Genomic DNA, 19,653 nt, shown 5'->3' on the forward strand with positions numbered 1-19,653 from the left:
ATCGCTCCCCGGTGCCGCCTCGGCAGCGGCAGGCCAGCCACGTGTAGTCACCCTCGAAGGCATTTATGCTACGATACAACAGATGCTTTACCAGATGGGCGAATCAAACAAAGTCAAGGAGAACACACTAAGCCATGAAGACCTTGAAAGAAGAATACGCAAGGTTGAGTTTGGATCGCGCAAGCGGGTCGACGACGAGAGCAGCAACCCACGCATCAAGGCGTACAGGCGCATAAACAACACGGGTGACGTCAGGGACGCCGACAACTGTGACGGTGGTGGTATGAACGTCGGCAATGGCTAACACCACATGTAGCGCGCCCGAGCACTTCGAGATCTGGCAGTAGAATTGTCGCTCTTTTAACAAGAAGGCAAGTTCCCTTCAACTCTTTATCCAAAATCACCTATACCCCCCCCCCCCCCCGACGTCATCTGCCTTCAGGAGGTCGGTAACCAGCCGATCAGGTTACGGGGTTACTACGTAATTAAACACGCGGGATCACCGAAGGTCGCGGTTTTAGTTCACAAAACGGTGACGGCCGTGGGACAACATTATCAACATCACGACATTAATCACGTGCTAGCGGAAGTCCTCCCGCGGAAGTGGGGTAGACGTAGCACTTTCATCCTGAATTTGTACAGTCCGCCGAGGGCTCAGAAAGACGACTTCCGCAACATAATTTACGAGAGCGTGAGAGCCGCTGGCTGCAACCAGCTGGTAGTGGTGGGAGACATGAACGCTAGACACACGACTTGGGCTACCAAGAAGACATGCAAAAGGGGAGGTCGCTCCTCGAAGCGGTTGACCAAATGGGCCTCGAATTGATAACCAACCTCCTCCAACCAACCCGAGTAGGCAACAATGTAAGTCGAGACACGTTTCCTGACCTGTCATTTGTCAAAAAACGTAAGGGAATACTCATGGGCGCACCTAGGCGAAACATTGGGCAGCGATCACTACATCCTCAGTATCTCGGTATCCACGCCGAAATTCAAGAGAACAATTGGCGAAATTAGGCTTACGGACTGGGAGGCATTTAGGCAGTACCTCCCGCTCGAAAACGATATAACGGACATAGCGGAATGGATGCAGCACCTCCGGGACGCCCACATCCAAACCACTAAAACCATCCAGCGCACGGTCGAGACCCCCGAAGTCGACCGCCGGCTGCTACACATGTGGGATGCCCGTGAGGGCCTCTTCAAACGGTGGAAGCGACAGCGGTTAAACCGGAAACTACGCCTATGGATCGAGAAAATAACAGACGAAGCTAGAAATTACGCGAACGAGCTGACGCAGCAAAATTGGGTACAGTTTTGCACCTCGCTCAAGGGTACCCTGAGTACGGCGCAGACGTGGGCCATTCTACGTTGCCTATTCGAGCCCGACAAGGCGAAATCGACAACCAGTCGGACGCTTCTAGAAATTGTTCACAAGTTCCGCGGAATCGACCAGGATCTGATTGACACCCTAAAAAGCAGATACCTGGGTAGCGACCCCGTACGACCCTGCCTCCTAAAATATAAAGGAGAACCAAGACCAGAACTTGACGCTCCCATCACGGAGGTAGAGGTGTATGCCGAGGCACGAGCCTCACTGCGCAACATTGCTCCCGGAGTTGACGAAATCCCCAATGCCATGATTAAAAACCTGAGTCCGATGCACTTCCAGGACTTGACCGAATACGTAAACGAGGAGCTCTGGAGCAAGGGTCACGCACGAACAAGTGGAAACACGCGGAAATCGTGACCATTCCCAAACCCGGCAAGCCCGCGATGGACGCCCTGCGTCCCATCTCGCTGACTTCGTGCCTCGGCAAACTGTACGAGAGGGTCATCGAAACCCGCCTCTAACATTACATAGAGGACGGTGACCTCTTCCCGCACACCATGCTTGGTTTCAGGCTGGGATGTTCTGCGCAAGATGCGTTCCTAATCCTAAGGGAAGAAGTTCTCAACGGCATCCCGAAGGGAGGAGAACAACTCCTGCTCGCACTCGACCTAAAAGGGGCCTTCGATAACAAGTCTCACGAGGCCATTCTCAAGGGACTGAACGACATCAGCTGCGGGTAGCGCATCTTCAATTACGTTCAATCGTTCCTGACGGGCCGGACGGCAACCATCGGAATAGGCCAGACTCGATCGGATACGATCGACGTGCCGAATAAAGGACCACCGCAAGGGGCGATAATCTCCCCGATTCTCTTCAACGTCGCAATGTTAGCGCTGACCAAAGAGCTGCGGAAGATCCCCAACGTAGGTTACGCCCTGTACTTTGACGACATCACGCTCTGGCCCACCAAGGGCTCCCTAGCGCGAAAAGAGGCGGCCCTTCAAGATGCCGCGACGGCCGTGGAGAGATTTGCGACAGCGAGCGGGATGCGTTGCGCGCCCGAGAAAGCCGAGGGGATCCGGGTGCACGGAGGAGAAATCTACAAGTCCCCCGGCCCTCTCGACCTCTATCTTGAGGGCCAGAAGATCACGGAAGGCAATAAGACTAGGATTCTGGGTTTTTGGATCCAGAGCAACCTGAAAGCCTCCCACACCATCCAATCCCCAAGGTCTGCCACCAACCAGATGTCGCGGAATATAAAACGAATTACAAGAAGCCGAAAGTCATGCGAGAAGAGGACACGCTTCACATCGTCCAGGCTCTCGTGGCAAGCAGAATGGCGTATAGCATGCCGTATCACTACCACTCGCTAAACAAACGCGATCAAGAACAAGTCGATGCCATCACCAGAGGCGCGTACAAAACGGCCCTGGGTCTCCCTGTCACCACCTCAAGCGAGAAGTTAGCGGCCCTCGAAATCCACAACACCTTCGCTGAGCTGTCGGACGTGGTTAGGGCTTCGCAAAAGGCCAGACTACAGAACACGGCGGCGGGCAGAGCCATCCTCCACCGGACCGGAACGGCAACGGAGCTCCGTGCCCTTGATGGGCAACGATCACTCCCGCCTGAGGTCAGAGGCAAGATCAAGGGGCGAACTCTATACGGAAGCACATGAGTCATGAACTCCATGAAGGACGACGCAAAGCTCGCGTCGACACACAGTGCCGACAATTCAAGGGTGACCCGTACGTGACGTACGTGCACGTGGCGGCGTACCCTGTAGGGGGCGTCTTCGCGGTAGCCGCCGTGAACGGGAGAGACAATTCCTTGACCCTCGCGGCCTCCGTAAGGGCAGAGACCCCAGCTGCGGCTGAGACCATAGCCGCGGCGCTGGTAATAAAGCAAGAAGACAGGGTAGGCAGGGAAGTCCATGTTGTTACCGACTCGCAACAGGCCTGCCGTAACTTTACCAACAGACGAACACCGCTGCTGGCAGCTCAGATTCTAGGCCTGAGGCTGCAAGAATCCCCAACCCTTTACCGTCATGCCCCTGCCGTGCAATTACTGAGACCAACTCGAGATCCAACGACTCAGCCGCAGGATTTATCCTCCGCCTCACAGAAAGCTCAGCACTGAAGATGCAGTAGCTCTCCTGCTTGTTCAGACCAACACATTTCCAAACATACACAGATGCAGTAAAGTGCTCCCACATACATATCGCGGCATCTGCCCCTGGTGCAGCGACACACGTTACACTCTTTCACATATTGTGGGGGTGTAGGGGCAAACCTCAACACTTAAAGACGCCTAGCACGGCATTTGAGCGGTGGGAGGTACAGCTGACCGGCGATACCCTGGCGGGACAAGAAGCTCTCGTCCAGCAAGTACGTCGAGCAGCCATGGCCGGTAGAGTCCTGGAATGAGGACACCACCCGCTCGACCTCAAGAGCTCGATGGTCGATGGTCCGATGGTCCTCGATGGTCCGAATAAATGTTTTCTCTCTATCTCTCTGTTTATAAAGTAGCCAATTGCTCTCTACACTTCGCGAGAAAGGAAAGTGCTCAAAATACCGAAAAAAGCATCTAATTGCCGATTTATAGGCCTTTACATTTACGATGTATAGGCCTATTATAGGCCTTTACATTGATCCGGCTACCTTTACGCCGCAGTGCAAGATTTGCAGAGCCCCCCGAGCCGACCTTTTTATAGTGTGGCGCTGTCCGACTATACACATCCGCGGTAGTCTACGGGGCTTGCAGATTACTACAACGCAGGAGTGGGAGGCCACAGTGCTCAGCTCCGACCCAGATGAGCATGTCTGGTTCACGGGGCGGGCAGACGCAGTCACCACGGAGCAGCAGCTCCAGGCCGACTAACCACCGTCGCCCCCCACATCTGAATAAACCACGGGCCTCTGGTTCGAAAGAAATGTTTTGTCCTCCTCCTCTCCTCCTGCATCCGCGTCAGACGCCCCCTGAGTCCCTGCCGTGATTGACGCAGCCCTGCTAGAATAAAACATCATTGTATCTCCAGCCAATCGTGTGTGTCATGCGTTTCGTGGCGTCGAGACAGAGTAACATAGTAAACGACAAGAGTGGACACTTGAGGCGTTTCGCGGCCGAGCTATGAAGATTCGTCAATTCCGCTAGTTGGCAGAGCACTTCAAGAAAAATTAGTCGCTTAAAAGGCTTTAATTTGTCTTAAACCCCTTATATTTTCCGTGCACCTTGTCGCTGCGATAACTCTGGCACCGCTGCTTCCTTCAGAATTTACCGTAGGGAGCCCTGGTGCTAGTGTGTGTGTTGGGGCTACAAGCAGGCTGGCTCGGCCAGCGTGGGAATTATGGTTACTACATGGCTGTGCCTAAACATCGTTTCTCTCCAGCCAAATGGCTCTGTGACTTTGCATATCGATCGTTATTTGCCAACGAAATGTTGCGTTATAAATGCAACAATTTGCAGTAATTGTGCGGGTGTGCAATACCTTATTGGTTTCCATACTTAGAAATATAGGACTTCTTTGAAATTTATGCCGATGACGACCGACGAAGCGCACTAAATAAAGCCACAAGATCTTTTGAAGCCACAAGTACGAAGATCGGACCATTCAATGTACTAACCATCATTGCCATCATAGCTAAACGATGGCGTCACCTGATTTCCTTTTAGTTTTACAGCGAAACTCTTTATGGCTAGGGTTCCGCGCATTCTTCTTCTGCGTGTGCAAAAAATGTGGGCCGATCCCGGAGATAGTGAAATACCGGCCCGATCTTTGGGCGGAAGTGAAGGAGACTTGAAGCAGACTTGAAGCACTTCGCCAACATGCAAAATTTCTGTGTCCTTGTTTTGTTGCGCTATAGAGATTCCTTGCAAAATTAAGCTCACCATCATGGGTCCAAACACAACCCGCATCAGATATTAAACTAATAAGCACAGATAATACACTTTGACCCGCGTCCGCCATGTCTTGCGCTCGCACCGTGGTCTCTTTGTCGGCGTTCCAAGCGCTTGCGTATCTACTCTCCTTCCCTTCCGCTCTCCCGTGGTGGCGGTCGTGTCGAAACGTCACGCGCATCTAGTTTCCTCTGTCTCCTCAAGGCGGCGATTCCGCCGCAACCAAGGGTTGCGGGTTCGGTCCCCAGCTGCGGCAAGTTGTTTTTTCATCCACTTTCATTGCCATTAATTTATAGTTTCCTTATTTCATTTTTTAAGCACAAGTAATTTTCCCTATGTTCTCCTTGGTGTCAGTGTTTGTTGGCTTCTTATGATATGACTAATAAATAATCGGGGCCCTCGGTTATTCCCCTTCCTTCACGCAATATGCATCTATCATTACCCCGGCGGCAGAAGCACCCTCCCGTGGCGTCAAAATATCGGTGATAACAGGATAGTAATACTGCTTGAGGCGTGGGCATGTACAACGTCCGTGGAAGTTGGGGCAGATGTGGCAATGGTACTGACTGGGGCGATTTTGTAGGTAACTGTAGTCATGGCCGCAGCACTTGGGCCTGTCTATCGGCACGTGGTCACCTTGTACGCCATGTAGCTCCTACGCCATAGGAATCGACTGTGCAACCTCATCTGTGTCAGCGCCGCCATGCGACATCTGGATGCTGGATTCCATGTAGAAGGTCCCATCGGCACTGACACTGGGGCTTCCGCCAAGTATAAAGCTGCCGCGATTGTCGACACCGCTCTGTGGGCTCGGTTGCTGTACCACAAATGCAGACAACTAACCCGTTGCTCTTCGCCACGCAGGTCGATAACAAGCATTTTCTTTTTGCAAAGAAGTCTAGCAATTATCTTCTGGCGCAGCTACCGAGCCCTCGGTGCTGTGTCGCTATTGCTGTTGAGAGTGTTTGTGCCATTCGGTACTTGCTTCTCTAGTCAGGAGACAGTCTTATCAGGGTCCCGATAGTGCTGACCGTGTACTAAAGGAGTTGCAAAAACTATCAGCCGGCCAAAAAGAAATAATCACAGAAATGAATCGCATTAGGAACCAACTACTGGCAACGAATAAGATTGTGTCTGATTTGACTTCGCGTGTGACAGTAGTCGAAAAACTTTGCCAAAGCATCATCCCGTTGCGAAATAAAATCGAAGCCGTAAAAGCAGAAACTACTAAAATTACTGACCTGGACATTTGCTTGGAACGGCGTATGGATGACGCTGAAAACCGATCACGTAGAAATAATCTAATATTTTATGGTGTTCTTGATACTAATTCCTCGGAAACATTCGCCCAGTCTGAAGAAGCCGTAACCCAGCTGTGCTCTAAGCACCTTAACATTAACATAGATACAAAAGAAATTGAACGAGCACATCGTCTCGGGAGGCATACCGCTGGGCGCCGTCGTCCTATAATTGTTAAATTTACGTACTTTAAGACAAAAGAGGCTGTCCCATCAAATGGCCTTAACCCTTTGCGACACGGCGTGTACAATTGTACACGCGATTTTCACGAGCTTTTTTGCGAGCTTCTATCGTCGTCATCAACACTTGGGCCATTGGAGCCGCATTCGAATTTACCGCTCTACCGGACGGTGCTGCCATCTCGTGATTGCCGCGCCAAATGCATTACCAAAACAAGAAAACAAGATGGACGCCTCGACGTTCTACGGCGCGTCAAGTAGGTGCTCTTGGCTTTATCTTTTCTGCCTATTTAAAACGTTGATTAAGCTGGAACTAAAGCTGTGGACCTGATAACTAAGTGCTATAGATAAGAATAATACGGAATTATTTTTTATTGTACTACTGGTTAGGAAACGGTGGTCATGTTTACGATGGCGTGTCTATTTGTACACAACGTGTCACAAATGCACCGTTTAGGCGGCCGCCGGTTCATCCTGCTGTAACTGCGGCGAATGTCGCTTTTCTGCTTTACTGAGCCTTTTTTTCCTTTTATAGGCATCCAGACTCATGCGAGAACAAGACGCAAGACTCCGAACTCGTCAGTAGACCAGCTTTTTGACGCCATCATGAATGGAGATGTGTCAGACGCCGATCTTTCTGACGATGAAGTCGCCGATGTACAGGCAGCTCAAGCGGTAAGTGGCAAATAGCGAAATTTCTTGTTAGCAGTTGCATCATTTTGCCTTTACGTTTGCAGGTAACTGCATCGAATGAGGAGCATGACCCTAAAATGCATCCTGCAGACGACGAGGGTGATCTCAGTGACAGTGATGAGATGCCTGCGAAAAAAGTGAAGCATGTCAAGTGGCTCTCCAAACCTTTCGATCCAGTGGACACGCGCTGCACCTACCACCCGCTTGGCGGATCAACGCCAGAAGAACCGCTAAAGTATTTCATGAAGTATTTCACCGATGAAGTGTTCGAGGACTTCACGAAGTACACAAATATTTATGCCTTGCAGAACACAGGAAACGAACTTTCGTGCTCCGTGCAAGAGATGAAAGTGTTTTTTGGAATTCTCATTTACATGGGTGTCCTGAAATTCCCACGTGTCCGCATGTATTGGCAAAGCGGTACCCGAATTTCTGCAATTGCAGATGCAATGGCGGTAAACAGAGTTTTTAAATTGCGAAGCGCATTGCACATAACTGACCAGAATGAGCCAAGGGATGCATCCAGTGTGGACAAGTTCTGGAAGGTGAGGCCGCTCCTCGATGTCATTAGGTCCCGGTGCCTTCAGCTTGAAGAGCTTGAACATAACTGCATTGATGAGCAGATGGTGGCATTTACAGGAAGGGTCCCAGCAAAACAGGTGGTGAAAAGTAAGCCAAACCCTGTTGGTGTGAAGATCTTTGTGCGATGCAGCACCGATGGTCTGGCGCATGATTTTGAACTCTATCAGGGCAAAGGCACAGGAGTAGACCGGGAGTTCTCCTACCTTGGTCTAGGGGGCTGTGTGGTAATGAGACTTGTGGAGTCATTCCCACAGCACCGCAACCTGAAATTGTTCTTTGACAATTACTTCACGTCCGTGCTGCTTCTGAGGGAGCTAAAAGGTATTGGAATCCTTGCCACGGGTACGATCAGGTGCAACAGGCTGCTGGGTTGTAAGCTGAAGGGCGAAAAAGAAATGCGAAAGGAGGAGCGTGGGAGCACCGATGTCAAGGTGACAGAGGAAGGAGACGTTGCCCTTGTGCGATGGAAGGACAACAATCTGGTCACGGTGGCCTCAACACAGGTTTCCACTGGTGAAGCTAGGGCTGTGAGCAGGTGGAGCTCCTCGAAAAAGGAGCGCATCGAGGTAGAATGCCCACAGGCTATACTAGAGTATAATCGCCACATGGGTGGGGTTGATAAGTTGGATTTTATCATGTCGCTCTATCACATCAGAGCAAAGACAAAAAAATGGCCTGTAAGGGTAATTTCACACCTCACCTCATTTGCGCTTGCAAACTCATGGTTGCAGTATTTAAGAGATGCTTCTGCTGAAGGCCTTGTCCGAAAGAACACGATGGACATGCTACAGTTTCAAACCGATACTGCCATGAGCCTGCTTGTTTCCGAGAAACCTTTGGAGAAGAAGCGAGGGCGACCAAGTGCGGAAAGCTTACAGAGGGTATCAAAAGCACCTCATAATAGTGGACCCCTCCTTACAAACACTGTTCGTTTGGATGGTAAAGCGCACTGGCCTCAGCACGTGGATGCACGATTCCCACAGCGTTGCCGGAAGCCTGGATGCAATTCCAAATCACGAGTTCGGTGCAGGAAGTGCGAAGTGTTCTTGTGCCTGTCCGCCACTAATGACTGTTTTTATGAATATCACACCAAGTAAGCAAGAAGGCTGATCAGCTGATGACCAAAGAGGAATTTTTTATCGCTCTACCTGCAATATTTTCATGCAATAAAGCCTTCGGTTGACTTTTGCTGACTTAGTTGTATTGAGTCACAGTGTGTACATATGAGGACGCGACCTAATTTATTAAGTACCTAAGGTACCGGCTTGTTTATGGTTTTTTACTGAAATATTGTTCATCAAGAGTGCACACAGGCAGTTTCAAAATTTTCTGATGACTATATCCTAATGCGTGTCGCAAAGGGTTAAGTTCAAAGGCGCTGTACACAGGGCCGGCTAAGATTTTTCTAAGGCTGTGCAGAACGCCCGCAGGCACCCGGTCGCTTTTGCGAAAGCAAAGTCTGCTCACTTTTCATTGAGTTACAATACATCGCACATAGGTGCTAAACGCTACATATTTGACGAGACATGACAGACCGTCGAAGAAACAGCATAGCAATCGCATTCTCCCACGAATATAAGAACTCGCCCTCCCATCCCACGTAATAATCTGTCTTTTTCAGTAATTTTCAGGAACATACGCAGCTTTCTGGCAAAGCGTGAACGAGTATGAAATCTTATGTCATCATCCACCGGTATCTTACTGATACTAACAGAAACGTGGCTAACAAAAGAAACCAGTGACGCAGAAGTCCTGGCCGATTTTCCAAACTTCGACGTTTATCGATGCGATCGTAGAGACGCACGTGGCGGAGGTGTTCTGATTGCCGTGAACCAACATTTGCCGTGCACAGGAGTTCACATTGATAGCCACTTGGAAACACTGTGGTTAAAATGTCAATGTTCCCCACTAACAGTACTGCTAGGTGTTTGTTATCAAGCTCCTAACCATCAACCGGACTTTTCTAATCTCTTAAACAACATCTTAAATGAAATTACTTCAAAGCATCTCAATGCCATTATTCTCCTTTTTGGCGACTTTAATTTTCCAGACATTAACTGGCAAAATGGCACTGCTTTATTAACAAATCAAACTGAAGCGAGTGACTTTATAGAAATGTGTTTAAATTACAATTTAACAGAGCTAGTACTGACTGGAACGAACCCGTGTGTCGGGGACATCTGCCAATATTTAAGATCTTATGCTAACCAGTCATCCTGAAAGCTTAGCATCCCTTACATACCTTCGGGACATTAGTGATCGCAAACTTATTCATGCTGCCTTCACTTTAGGTCCCCCACCGCGCGACATGCACGAGAAGACAATTTACTTATATGACAAAGGTAACTATGAGGCTATAAATACTGAATTGAACTCATTGTTTTCTACCTTTGCAGATGAATTTAATAACCATTCGATTAATGATAACTGGCTGTTGCTTAAAAACAAACTATGTGATCTAAAGAACTAATTTATTCCCAGGACAACCACTCAATCCAATCGACAAAAACCATGGTTTACGAGATCCTTAAAACGTCTAGAAAATAAAAAAAGCGCATTTATCGCCGCGCTAAAGTTAAGGTAAGCTCAGTTGCGTGGGAGAAATATTACGCTGCCGAAGCTGCGTACTTAATCGGAATTCGCGACACCAAGCGAACATTTTTTTACTGTGACCTGCCAAACATTGTACTTACTAATCCATGAAAATTCTGGCAGGCGATAAACCACAAAGAAGCGCGTATCAATAATCTTACTAAGGAGCTGGGTGAATCAGTGACAGATTTAACCTGCGTTAATATGTTCAACAACGCGTTTTCTTCAGTCTTCACTAATGAAATGGACCCACTTCCAACCCCGCCAACCACAAATATACAATGCAACATGTCAGCCATCACATTCACAGTACTTCGGCTTTTGTCTGCGATAGAAAATATTAAGTTGTCTTCATCATCTGGCATCGATGACATTAACTCTAAACTACTAAAAAACACGAAACACATTTCTGCAGAGTTCTTGTATTTATTATTTTCCCAGTCGTTTCCACAGGCACCATGCCAGACGAGTTGATGATGGGGAAGGTTACTCCAGTCTACAAATCGGGCAACGACAATTCTCCCCTAAATTACCACCCCATCTCATTGACAAATGTTTCCTGCAAGATCATGGAGCATGTAATCTACTCTCAGATTATGAACTTTCTAGACGCTAACGACTTCTTTCACACTTCACAGCACGGGTTCCACCGGGGCCGTTCTTGCGAGACGCAGCTTGCACTATTTCTTCGTGATGTTCATGCTAATCTTTACCGTAACATACAAACAGACGCCGTATTTTTGGATTACGCCAGAGCGTTTGACAAGATCGCTCATCAAAGCCTATTGCTAAAACTTTCTGGTTTGCATTTGCATCCTGATATGCTAAAATGACTTGAGCAATTTTTACTTACCGCTCACAGTACGTCTCATTTAATAACTTATCCTTGCATGTGTCCTGCCATATCCGCATGTTTCCAGACGACTGCGTTATTTACCGCGCAGTCCAGTCAGATTGCAACAGATTCCATCACTGACCAAATAACTCTTTAATCCGACCTTAACCGGGTACAAGAATGGTGTGATGTTTCGCTGATGACAGTCAACTCTAATAAATGCAAACTTGCCTCGTTTACCCGTCGTCATCACCCTCTTCGCTTTTCTTATCGGATTGGTGACATCACCGTGGAATCAGTGGAATCTTACAAATACCTAGGTATCACTTGGACTAATGATCTAACCTGGAATGCGCATGTTACTAACGTTATTTCATCGGCTGACAAGACAATGGGATTTCTAAGACGTCAGCTAGGCCCCGCACACTCTCAAGTTCAACAAATGGCCACAGAGGGCGAAAAATCAATCGAGGCGCGTTTCAGCGTAAGCGCGCAAGTGGAGCTACTGTAATTTGGTCGAATACTTTAATTTGTGCTTTCTCTGCTAGGGGCGCTAAACATGCTGAATTTTTTAATTTACACAAACCATTGACATGAAGAATCGAGGTGTCTAAGGATGTTTTTTTACCTCAGGCAAATAGGCAGTTGATTTTTTTAAATTTGATTGTTGAAGCTGCTTTTTAGTCATAGCGTCAAGGTTTTTGTACTTGATTAACAGCCGACAGCCTATTGGTATCGATGTGTTTCCTGGCCGTTGGCATTCGAATACTACGGCGGTAAAACATTTTCGAAAGCATGCTGGTTTCGTCTGCGAGTCATTACACAGACTTGCTGTAAAGAGGTCTACTCTTGGCAAAAAATAGTGCCTCATTTTGTTTAGGCGTTGATTATCATAATGAATGCGGCGGAGGTTGACGGAATACGCTTGAAGGTACGTTTTTATGCCGTTGATCTCCATAACACCGTAAGTACGCAAACCGATGTCACAGAACACCCAATGCATCATTGTGTGTTCTCCGTCATCGCTTGTTTGCTGTACGCCTACTAATTCTTCACTTCTCTTCAAGTGTTCCATCCTCCTTTTGTCCTTGTTCTCTTGTGCTTCACTTACAGTATGTCGTTCCGTCAGCTGTAATGCGCATTTGCAAAACCAATACGTTTGATAAGACGCAGTGGTTATCATAATTTCACTACACATGTATTAAGCTGGCACATATGGTTCAGGTACAGATACCTGTATGCGGACTTGCACGACATTGATGCGGAGATTAGGATAATTATGACACCCGTAAGTAAGAGGCAGCTGACGGCCGTCAGCTATAACCAACATAATATAACCAACCCTTATATATAGCTTTCATTGATTACGAGAAAGCGTTTGATTCAGTCGAAACCTCAGCAGTCATGGAGGCATTACGGAATCAGGGTGTAGATGAGCCATATGTAAAAATACTGGAAGATATATATAGCGGCTCCACAGCCACCGTAGTCCTCCATAAAGCAAGCAACAAAATCCCAATAAAGAAAGGCGTCAGGCAGGGAGATACGATATCTCCAATGCTATTCACAGCGTGTTTACAGGAGGTATTCAGAGACCTGGATTGGGAAGAATTGGGGATAAAAGTTAATGGAGAATACCTTAGTAACTTGCGATTCGCTGATGATATTGCCTTGCTTAGCAACTCAGGGGACCAATTGCAATGCATGCTCACTGACCTGGAGAGGCAAAGCAGAAGAGTGGGTCTAAAAATTAATATGCAGAAAACTAAAGTAATGCTTAACAGTCTCGGGAGAGAACAGCAATTTACAATAGGCAGCGAGGCACTGGAAGTCGTAAGGGAATACATCTACTTAGGGCAGGTAGTGACGGCGGATCCGGATCATGAGACGGAAATAATCAGAAGAATAAGAATGGGCTGGAGTGCGTTTGGCAGGCATTCCCAAATCATGAACAGCAGGTTGCCGTTATCCCTCAAGAGAAAAGTATATAATAGCTGTGTCTTACCAGTACTCACCTACGGGGCAGAAACCTGGAGGCTTACGAAAAGGGTTCTACTCAAATTGAGGACGACACAACGAGCTATGGAAAGGAGAATGATAGGTGTAACGTTAAGGGATAAGAAAAGAGCAGATTGGGTGAGGGAACAAACGCGAGTTGATGACATCTTAGTTGAAATCAAGAAAAAGAAATGGGCATGGGCAGGACATGTAATGAGGAGGGAAGATAACCGATGGTCATTAAGCGTTACGGACTGGATCCCAAGGGAAGGGAAGCGTAGCAGGGGGCGGCAGAAAGTTAGGTGGGCGGATGAGATTAAGAAGTTTGCAGGGACGGCATGGCCACAATTAGTACATGACCGGGGTTGTTGGAGAAGTATGGGAGAGGCCTTTGCCCTGCAGTGGGCGTAACTAGGCTGATGATGATGATGATGATGATGATGATGATGACGGCCGTAAGCTGTTGCGTTCTTTCCGCCAAATTACCCGGTCTGGTAGTGCTCTAAAGATGCTGTATAAAAGTGACACGCGGTGACAGGGAAATTATTATGTTTAGCAGCCGACTGTACGTTTTGTAGCTTAGGTCTTCTTTCTTGGGCGTTTGTGCTACCCTTATTAATGAGCAATTTCTTGACTATGTTCTTGACTTTGTAACCGCGTTTGTGTGGATCCGTAGACGTGTGCTTTTTGTTGTACTTGTAAAATGCAAATAAAATATCTTCAAGCTTACTCAATCTTTGGTGTGTGCGTTTATTCCAGTCGAGGCCATCGTGCCACCTGGAAACCGCACTCTGTCAGTAGCCCTACACGAAATGCAATAGCTGGAGCGCGGAGGCACAACTCGGGGTAACGGCGGCGTAATAAACGAAAAACCGCTCGGGATGCCCTTAAAAGTCAGTTCAGAGTGTGCCTTAACTCGATAAGACTCAGCGCTACATATATTCTGCTGCGCCTTGATCGTGCTCCCGCCACTTTGGTTGCTGTGTGGCAAACGTAGCGCCTACATACATATGTAGGCGCTACGTTTGCCACACAGCAACCTAACTGGCGGGAGCACGATCGATGCGCAGCAGCCAGAACCCAGTAGGTAAAACGACCATACTGTGCAAAACCCCGTTTCCGTTTCCTGTTGTACAGCGCCGCCTGTGGTCACATACTTTAATTCACGACGCCACCGCTACGCTTATTTCCGTAGCACTGTGGAAGGTACAGTTTCCCTTCTCTAAGTTTGTATAGGTGTTCTGTGCGTCAGCTTCGCCTCGCTCCATTGAATGTAAAACTGTTAGCCTATAGATCATTTGTAAGAACGAAACTCGAATACGCATCTGCCATCTGGGATCCGCATCAAACATATATCGCCAATGCCCTCGAGGCAGTTCAAGATCGCGCCACCAGGTATATTCATTCCACATACTCTCACAACGTCAGCTCATCATCTTTAAAAAAAGAATCTTCCTTATCGCTTCTATCCCTTCGTCGCCGCATTGCCACCCTTTCCCTCTTCCACAGGTTCTAATATTCGACGCTGAATCGTCCACCATACATTGTTCCCCCAAAGCGCCGGTCACAACGCATTGGCCATCCCCAGCAGGTAGCACAACCACATTCACGCACAAATACATTTTCAGCTTCATTTTTCTACCGAGCATCTAAAGAATGGAATGGCCCTCCTCATCAAATCGCTGCCATCACCTGCTCTTCACAATTCGTTCAAGATGCAACAACTTTTTATTTACAGAATTAAATGCATTTTAACACGTGTTTGTATATGTCGTATTCCCACCCCTTATGTAATACCCCTACTACGGGGTCTTTAAGGAAATAAAATGAAATGAAATGAAATGAAGTGCATGCTTGCTGGTATCTGCTGCGTCACATGGAAGGGCTGCGTCCAGCGGCAATGTGGGCTCTTGGCCGAACAGCAGAAAGAACGGCGAATAACCGGCATTGTCGTGACGCGACGAATTATATGCAAAAGTGACATAGGGTAGGGCAAGGTCCCAATCAGTATGGTCGGACGAGACGCACTTTGCAAGCATGTCTGCTAGCGTGCAATTTAGACGCTCAATGAGACCATTAGTTTGTGGATGGTAAGACGTAGTCAGCTTGTGCTTGGTGGAGCAGGATTGCTGGATGTCGGTGATCACTTGAGAAAGAAATGTCCGACCACGGTCTGTGAGCAGTTAGATTGGAGTACCATGCTGCAGAATCACGTTGCGTAGGAGAAAATCGGCGACGTCTGAGGCGCACCTTGCTAAAAGCGCTCTGATGACGGCGTAACGCGTGGCGTAATCTGTCACTACATCAACCCACTTGTTGCCAGACGTTGATAGAGGGAAATGGCCAAGTAAGTCCAAGCCAACGCGGAAGAATGGCTCCGAACGAATGTCGAGCGGTTGAAGGCACCCGGCAAGGAGCGTCGATGGTGTTTTTCGGCGCTGGCATTTTTCACACGCCGCAACGTACGTATTTCCGGACGGAGCGGGCAAGGCCTGGCCAAGAGAAGCGTCGGCGAATCCGGTCGTAGATGCGGGAGCCACCAAGGTGACCTGCCGTTGGTAAATCGTGAAGTTCTTGGAGAATAGCTGGCTGGATGTGTTTAGGAATGACGATGTGTAGGGCAGGACAGTCATCGGTGGCGGTATAATACACCATCGCGGAGAACAAACAGGTGAAGGAATAAATCAGAAGGGGAAGATTCCAAGCCATCAATGATGGCACGCAAAGTGCCATCACGGCGTTGCTCGTCGGCAACGTGTAGCAGTTGAGAAACGGAGAAAACGCAAGCGTCGGTATCGGGGTCAGGGTCGGCGGGTGGTTCATCCACTGGACAGCGTGATAAATAGTTTGTGTCTTGATGTAATCGGCCCGACTTGTAAATTACTTCATAGGAATATTCTTGCAGCCGGAGAGCCCAGCGACCAAGCCGGCCGGTAAGATCCTTGAGTGAGGAAAGCCAGCAGAGCGCGTGGTGATCCGTGATTACAGAGAAGTGCGTGTCATACAAGTACGGGCAGAATTTGGAAACCGCCCAGAGGAGAGCCAGGCATTCACGATCTGTAATGGAATAGTTTCGCTCCGCCACTGCGAGGAGGCGGCTAGCGTATGCAATAACGCGATCTTGACCCTGTTGGCGCTTTGCTAAGACGGCTCCGATACCGTGAGCACTGGTATCGGTACGCACCTCTGTAGGAGAGGACGGGTCAAAGTGGGCCAGTATAGTTGTTGTGGTGAGAATGTTGGTGAGGTGGGCAAACGCGGCAGTTTGAGCGGGGCCCCGAATAAACGGCACGTCTTTCTTCAGAAGATAAGTAAGAGGTCGGGCAATCACTGCGAAGTCATTAACGAAGCGTAGGATGTAGGAACAGAGACCTACAAAACTTCGGACGTCTTTGACAGACTGAGGTACAGGAAAAGACGTGACAGCACGAATTTTGTCCGGGTCTAGGTGAACACCGGAATCGTCGATGTGGTGGACCAGTACTGTAATCTTCCGACGACCGAAGTGACCCTTTGAGGAATTTAGTTAGAGCCCAGCCTCGCGGAAGACTTGAAGAGCAGCTTATAAGCGCTCAAGGTGTGTCTCAAGTGTAGGCGAAAATACCAGAACGTCGTCTACGCAGCAGAGACATGTTTACCATTTGAGCCCTTGAAGCAAAGAGTCCATCATACGTTCGAACGTGGCTGGGGCAATGCATAGAGTGAATCGCAAAACTTTGAATTGATATAGACCATCAGGAGCGGCCTACACGGTCTTGGTGTTTTTCATCCACAGAAATCTGCCAATAACCAGACAGCAGGTTTATTGATGAAAAGTAGTTGTCACCGTGGAGACAATCGAGGGCGTCGTCAATGCGGGCAAGGGGTAAACGTCTTACTTGGTAATGGGGTTTAGATGACGATAATCTACGTAGAAACCCCATGTGCCATCTTTCTTTTTAACAAGCACCACGGGCGACGCTCAAGGGCTCGACGAAGGTTCAACAATGCTTTTGGCAAGCACCTTGTTCACTTCATTTTGAATAACCTTACACTCTGAAGCAGAAACTCGATATGGCCGGCGACGAATAGGACTGGCATCACCGGTATTTATGTGATGCTTAACAATTGGAGTCTCGCCCAATTGGCCATTGCTGAGGTCTGAAAGGTCGTGGTAGGAGCGTAAAAGGCGACACATAGCTGCTGCTTGTTCAGACAATAGGTCCGCAGCAATCATGGGACAAAATGTTGCGTCAGGGCAAATCGCATTCTGTGGACATGGCGAAGAGTCTGAGCAGACGTCTACAGAAAACGTCGTGACGTGGTCATCTCCGACAGCACGGAGCGTTGCAACCGATATGCCTTCGGATAGAACTTCATTTGTGAGGCCAAAATTGACGACTGGGAGGCATGTCCGGTTATCGGCGACGGTGACGACGGAGTGGGGCACAGCGATATTGCGCGTCAAAAGGATATCAGGGACAGGTGTGGCGACGTAATCACCATCGGGCACAGGAAAAGATGACAGCAAATCCACGAAAATCAAGGTTTTACGCGGCAAGCGGACGAAGGCGGTCGTACTAAAGTTGTTCAGCAGATCGGCACGAATAAACGCGTGTAGAGGAAGTTCGAGGCAAAGGGTACCGGTAGAACAGTCGATAAAAGCTGAATGCGCCGTAAGAAAATCGAGTCCGAGGATTAGGTCATAGAGATAATTGGTCAGCACTGTGAAAAGAACAGGAACGTGGCGGTCCGCGGTACTTATACGGGAGTTAGTGAGTGAGTCAAGATTTTGTTTGAAAACAAGGTATTGACGGATGACATGCTGTTAGGCAGCCATGAGCCCCTGGGCCCGGGCGGCTTCTTCAGCTCTTTTGATGACCTTGGCCTGCAGGTCAGGGTCGGAGCTGAGCAACACGCCCTCCTACTGATCAGTATTATTTATTTCGTGATTTGTGTGATGTTCCTCTGGGCAGGACCACAAAATATGGAGCAGATCCGCTTTTTTCTCACAGTCGTTACGTGCATTAGGGTATTGGTCCGGGTAGTAGTAGGGATAGGCTACGCGGTTGGGGTAGGTGTTCGTCTGAAGTCGTCTCCAAGGTACTTCTTGTCGCTTGTTAAGCCATCTATGTGCTGGCGGGTACACTGCCTGGCTAACCTGTAGTGGTCAGTTATTTCCAGGTAGCTGACAATGCGAAGTACACATTCCAGTGGCGTCAACAGTGCTGCCATCGGTCACGGATATGACTCGAGTAGTAGGAGGCGTGACAACTTTCCGCAGTCGACGACGGAGGTTACAACTCATTATGAACACGTGGGCTACAGTATATATTGTTACGTGTAGAAAAACACAGATGAAAGAGGCTATATACAGGGTATTTACACTGGAGCCAGATCACGAGGCCGACACTCGCCCGCGCCAAGGGCACAGACCCACTTCGTCGTCGTTGTCGCGGCGGTTCGTCCCTTGAGCATCGCTCGATGATATCGTAATACTAATCCCCGACGGCAAAAGCGCCGTCACGGCGCTGTTAAACATCCAAGGCGCATGGAGAGTTGTAAGGTTTGAGTCGGGTGACGTGGACAATGTCACTGGTTGTTAGAGCGGAGGACGTAGTGGGCGTGGCTAGAGCGATTTCGTAGGTGACATCGGTTACTTGGCGAAGCACGCGATATGGGCCTGTGTAGCAGGAAAGCAGTTTTTCACAAAGGCCAACTTTACGCGATGGTGACCAAAGCAACACGAGGGTGCTGGGAACAAAATGGACATCTCGGTGACGGAGGTGGTAGCGTTGCTTTTGTTTGCCTTGAGAGACTTGTAGACGAGTGCGCGCAAGTTGGCGAGCATGGTCAGCACGGGCGATAGCATCACGGGCATAAGCGCTAGTTGAAGCTATGGTGGACGGAAGCACAGTGTCCACTGGTAGCGTCGGTTTACGGCCATACAAGAGGTAAAAAGGCGAAAAGCCAGCAGTTTTGAGACAGGAAGAGTTATACACAAATGTAATGTAAGGTAGAGCCTGGTCCCAGTCACGGTGGTCGTCTGAAACGTATTTAGATACCATGTCTGTAAGGGTGCGGTTCAAACGCTCAGTGAGGCCGTTCGTTTGAGGCTGGTAGGAGGTGGTAAATTTATGCTTTATTGAGCAGGCACGCATGATGTCGTCAATGACTTTGACTAAGAACGTACGGCCACGGTCTGTTAGCCATTGACACGGAGCACCATGAATCAAAATGATATCATGCAGGAGGAAGTCCGCAACATC

General features: G+C 48.7%; 2 protein-coding genes and 1 pseudogene across 2 annotated transcripts in view; 1 reads left to right on the forward strand and 2 right to left on the reverse strand.

The window, feature by feature from the left end:
* Positions 1-19,653, reverse strand: part of LOC142571288 (parathyroid hormone/parathyroid hormone-related peptide receptor-like) — a 1,032,566-nt gene that overhangs the window by 900,580 nt on the left and 112,333 nt on the right. The gene's annotated exons all lie outside the window — the stretch shown is intronic.
* LOC142571292 (uncharacterized) overlaps positions 1-19,653 on the forward strand; it is a 233,736-nt gene that overhangs the window by 80,952 nt on the left and 133,131 nt on the right. The window lies entirely within an intron of this gene.
* Positions 5,061-5,297, reverse strand: LOC142573464 (U2 spliceosomal RNA; annotated as a pseudogene).

The sequence above is a fragment of the Dermacentor variabilis genome, chromosome 2 (assembly GCF_050947875.1).
Source record: "Dermacentor variabilis isolate Ectoservices chromosome 2, ASM5094787v1, whole genome shotgun sequence".
Lineage (NCBI taxonomy): Eukaryota > Metazoa > Arthropoda > Arachnida > Ixodida > Ixodidae > Dermacentor > Dermacentor variabilis.